General features: G+C 39.8%; 1 pseudogene; it reads right to left on the reverse strand.

Annotated features, from left to right (window-relative positions):
* Positions 1 to 526: 526 nt before the first annotated feature.
* Positions 527 to 3,882, reverse strand: LOC113899669 (annotated as a pseudogene).
* Between the last annotated feature and the right edge of the window lie 1,324 nt (positions 3,883 to 5,206).

A 5,206-nucleotide genomic window follows, 5' to 3' on the forward strand; every position in this document is an offset into this window, starting at 1 on the left:
CAGTTTTATGCCAATTTAAATCTCAACATGCACACTCCCCTCCCCCATTCATGAACTTCGAAGAATCTGCTGTGAGCTTATTAAAACACAGGTCACAGATGACTGTTTACAGAATAAAACCTCTTTTCCTAATGCTACTCGTTTTGTTGTAGAAAAATATTACAAATAAAAATTAGTGCTGTTCAAGGTGTTCATTTCAAAGTCACATAAGATACACAGGTTCAAGCCATCTTTTCCTCCTGTATAAAGATATCACAATACGCAAAATGGAGACTGAATTACTGATCAACCACTTCCCCCTCAATGATGACACAGTTTACTATGCTGACATTAAAAATGAGAGTGAAGTAAAACATTTCCAGGTATTGAGTACACATATAATTTGTTCCTAGTCTGAAATTCAGAAAAAAAAGCTACAGAAACATGATGAAATTTATATTTCTTCCTGATACAAGAAATTTGTCTAAGAAATTTGTAATTATAAAGCAAAGTTGCTCTTTATAAAAAAACGGCTAACTTTTTTCCCCCCATGGTTAGATTCTTACTTGGAGATGACTCCAATTTTCAGTTGGGCTCTCTTTTCCTGGGGGGGGTGGGGAGAGGTGGATTGTTGTTAATATTATACAGCACATTCGATAAACCTAAGGATGTTCCAGAGGACTACAGCCCACGCCAAGCTGTAATAGTTTCCTGTCTTGTGATTATGTAAATTTTAAAGAAAAGAGGTCTTTTACAAGCTATATACAGCAGTTTACACTTAAGTGTTTCTCTCTCACACAGTTCAAATTGATTGATGACAAGCACTTGTCACATAAACTTCTGCAGGCACATCTCCATTCCATCACTTCACTGGAGGGGAGAGGTCTTCTGTGGGATCATGATTCTGGATTCCCTTTCCTGAACAAGCGGGACTGTATAATATACTAGTTCTTCCCAGCCATGTTTATGCCATGCTGCATTCCGTATATCTTCCCTGGTCTGAAGATCCTTGTAAGCCCAAAGATGGTGCACCATATAGAGCTGCCCAATTAGGGAGAAGAACCCTCCAACTGCTTCATTGCCCTCCTGTCTGAAGCGAAGAGCACGAGCCCAGTAATTGCCCCATTGAAACATAGTTCCTGGTCGGAGCTGGCAGGATCTGAGTTCATGTATGTTCGGTCCGGACCGTGAGATGGGCTCATTCCAGAAACTGAACGCCACCAGCAGCTGATTCTCGAGAGAAGCCTGTTGCTTCTTGCCTTATGGAATTCCAAAATTCCTGATTTTCTTTAAGTTTATTCATCACCTCGGTGAGAGCTGGATAGCCTCCTTCATATCTCCTGAGGCGAACAGCTTGATCCTGCTCGCCATACCACGTGTTCCAAGTCCCCACCAAAGTACAAGGGTAATGTTTATCTTCATGAATCTGTGGCAACATCTCTTGACCGATTTTGTTGTATGCTTCTAGGCGTTCCGGTGTCACATTGTGAAACTGTAATTTGTACAGACTGCTGGTTTCCTTTTTGGCTAGGAGGTTAGAGTGAGCATCTGTCCTTGGGTCAACTTTCTGGACAAACAAGGATTTTAGCCAGCCGTCCTCTCGAGGTCTGTTATTGGGAGATGTCAGTTTCCGGAGATGGGGCAGGAGGCAGCAGGGGCTGGCCCGCCCAGGAAGGCCGCTCCGCGGGTGCGCAGCTCTCCACCCGCTGTCTTGCTCAGGTGGCTCGCTCCTACCGCGCGGGCGAGGTCTCTGCTTGTGAATGTGCCGTCTAGTTTGGTCATAGCTTTTCTTCCAAGGAGCAAGCCTCTTTTAATTTCATGGCAGCAGTCACCATCTGCAGTAACTTTGGAGCCTAAGAAAATAAAGGTCTCTCACTGTTGCCATTTTCCCGCCATCTATTTGCATGAAGTGATGGGACCGGATGCCATGATCTTAGTTTTTTGAATGTTGAGTTTTAAGTCAGCTTTCTCACTCTCCTGTTTCACCTTCATCAAGAAGCTTTAGTTCCTCTTTGCTTTCTGCCATTAGGGTGCTGTCATCTGCATATCTGAGGTTATTCATGTTACTCCCAGCAATCTTGAAAATATATAGTCTCATGAAAATGAAGAGGCCATGGTTCTGTTATGACAGAAGCCTCTGGGTCAGGCATCGCTTTTATTAGTGTTTGGTCAAAGTCTTTTTGCTTGACTTTATGACTTTTGGTGGATGCTTAATAAAACATTAGTTTAATACATGTATGAATGAATGAACCATGAATGTTAATATTTTGATTTCTAAGCAAGGTCTCTTAAATTATATACAAATAACTATAAAATATGCCATGGTTAGCTAATAAAAGAAATGTCATATACAAGGAGCAAACCCAGAAGAGTTTGATATCTCATTGAATTCTATAGCCAGAGAATCACCTAGAAGAACACTAACTTATCACTGATTGAGAAAAAAACAGTGGGAGAAGTAAACTTGAATGAATGGAAAGTGCACTGCAAAATATTTTATTTTAAAAAATGAAGTTTTATTCTTCTCAAGTTAATGTAACTCAGAATAGACTGTGGTCTAGTAGAGGTCAAGCTCTCTGCTTAATAATAGCAGCAAGAAGCCCTTTGTGCTGTTTTCTCCAGCTGCTTTAACAAATTTCCACAAATTTAGTGACTTAAAACAACACAAATTTGGAAAAGATCTTGATGCTGTGAAAGATTGAAGGCAAAAGGAGAAGAAGGAAGCAGAGGATGAGATGGTTAGATAGCATCACTGACTCAATGAACATGAGTTTGAGCAAACTCCAGGAGATAGTGAAGGACAGGGAAGCCTGGCGTGCTGCAGTCCATGGCGGTCACAAAGAATCAGACAAGACTTAACCACCAACAACAGCATGTTCCTAATAGTTTGTGTTATCTTGGGAATATCATTTAAACCTTATCTCAGCTTCAGTTGGGAATGCATTTAACTATAGGTAATAGAAAACTTATCTTCATTAGTCTCTTAAATAAGGGTTTATAGTCTCACATAATAAAATCCAAAACTAGGCTGTTGAACCAGTATTTTTTTTTTCTTTTCATTCCTGGTCACATAATAGCCATGGCAGTTCCAGTCCTCACAATCACATACAAAGCAGGAAGGCAGAGTGGAGGAGAGTTTCAGCTGTAGTTTAGTTCCTTTAAGCAAAAACCAACACACGCACAACCAAAAAAGATGTCCCAGAAGCCCTAGCAGATTTCTACTTTATGAGACATGAGTCTGAATTATAGCACATACTCCTACAGCAGGACTAGGAAAAACAAATACCTAGATTGAAGCAGGGCAATTTTTCTCTTGAACACATTGAGGATTTTGTTAGCAATGAGTTTGGGATGATGGAATGAATGGATGTCAGGTAGGCACCGAATTATGTCTACCACGTTCCCACTTTGCAAAATGAAGTTAGTAACACCTAACCTACAAACTCCGTAGAGTCCTATGAAATGTGTGTATGTGTGTTTTGTATTAGTCACTCAGTCGTGTCTGACTCTTCACGACCCCATGGACCATATCCCACCAGACTCCTCTGTCCATGGGAATCTCCAGTCAAGAATACTGGAGTGGATTGCCGTTCCCTTTTCCAGGGGATCTTCCCAACTCAGGGATCAAACTTGGGTCTCCATGAGGTTCTGATAGGATCAATGTGTGAAAGAGCTTTGCAGAATGCCTTGCAAACTACTGAGTAGTTTATTTTATGCATAAATTAGAAAGTATTCTGTCCTACACTCAACTAAGTACATAGTAGGTACCCAAATATTTATTTAGATTTTATGTTGAAAAGTAAACTTACCTTGTATTTCTGACAGAGGACTTTTATAAAATAATGCTATACACTGGGCGGATATGGTTTTTTTCTTCTTTCGGAATGTATAGGTTATCACCATGGTAATGACAGTAACCATAACAGCAAAGACTATCAACACTTCATTACAATTTAGTGACAGAAAGGAAGGAAAAATATCTGTCATTTTAGTTGTACAGGAGAGTTTTGGTAAGAACACACTGTTACTTGACCAGTAACATCTGTATTCTTAAGAAAACAACAGGAAAAGCCAAAATATTGGTTTTATAGCTGATTGTAAAAAGTCATCATTCTGAGGCATAGTGTCCTGGGGTGTCACGTGGAGCTAGGGGCCAAGTGGGAAACACTCACATTTTGAATCGTCCACATCACTTCCTGTGACTCTGGTCATTGCTCTTCGTGCTCTGGAAGGAGAATGCTTTCTGTTCCCTCAGCTAGTGAAAGCAAACTGCATCGCACCCTTAGGTTCCCTCTCATTTAATTTTTAAAGACCAATTTATCATGCTGTGAAGCTCTATTAAATATTAGGCTGAAACTTTATTAACTATTGTTATGCTAAAGCTAATGAAGGGGACAACAGAGAATGAGTTGGTTGGATGGCATCACTGACTCGATGGACGTGAGTCTGAGCAAGCTCCAGGAGCTGGTGATGGACAGGGAGGCCTGGCATGCTGCAGTCCATGGGGTCGCAAAGAGCTGGACACAACTGAGCAATGGAACTGAACTGACTGAAAGATAATGTAGTTTATGTCAATGAGGATAAAGGCTGGATTTATTTTCTTCATTTTACTAAGCATTATGACTTCATGTAGATTTAGTCAATAGAGTATAATCCATCATCATCATGACATCTAATCCTTTATTACTTCAAAAGGCATCTCTAGACAATATTGATGTTTTCCTCCATAGATAAGTTTATATTATCTCACCTGTAAAACTGACAATAGCTCCTTAATTATTCAAGAAGTTCGTATTCAAAAATATCCAGTTGTCTCCAATATACCTCTTAGATCTGGTTTATAATATATAGACATAGATTATATATAAAAATAGACTATATATGTAAATATCATATATATGTGTGTGTGTGTATGTGAAAACCATGTATCTGTATATGAAACAGAATTGAATGAATTGTATGAATTGAATGAAACAAGGAATTGGTTTATGGGATTATATAGGCTGACAAGTCTGTAATCTGAAGGGCAAGCTGGCAGGTTAGACACTCTCAGGCAGGAGCTTCTCCCTCAAGGAAACCTCAGTTTCGCTTTTAAGGCCTTTCAACTGATTAAATGAGGCCTATCCACATTATCCCATGGACAATCTCTTTTCCTTAAAGTCAGGTGATTGTAGGCATGAACCACATCTATAAAATACATCCCTAGTGATGCCTAGATCAGTGGTTA

The sequence above is a fragment of the Bos indicus x Bos taurus genome, chromosome 10 (genome assembly GCF_003369695.1).
Source record: "Bos indicus x Bos taurus breed Angus x Brahman F1 hybrid chromosome 10, Bos_hybrid_MaternalHap_v2.0, whole genome shotgun sequence".
Taxonomy (NCBI): Eukaryota; Metazoa; Chordata; class Mammalia; order Artiodactyla; family Bovidae; genus Bos; species Bos indicus x Bos taurus.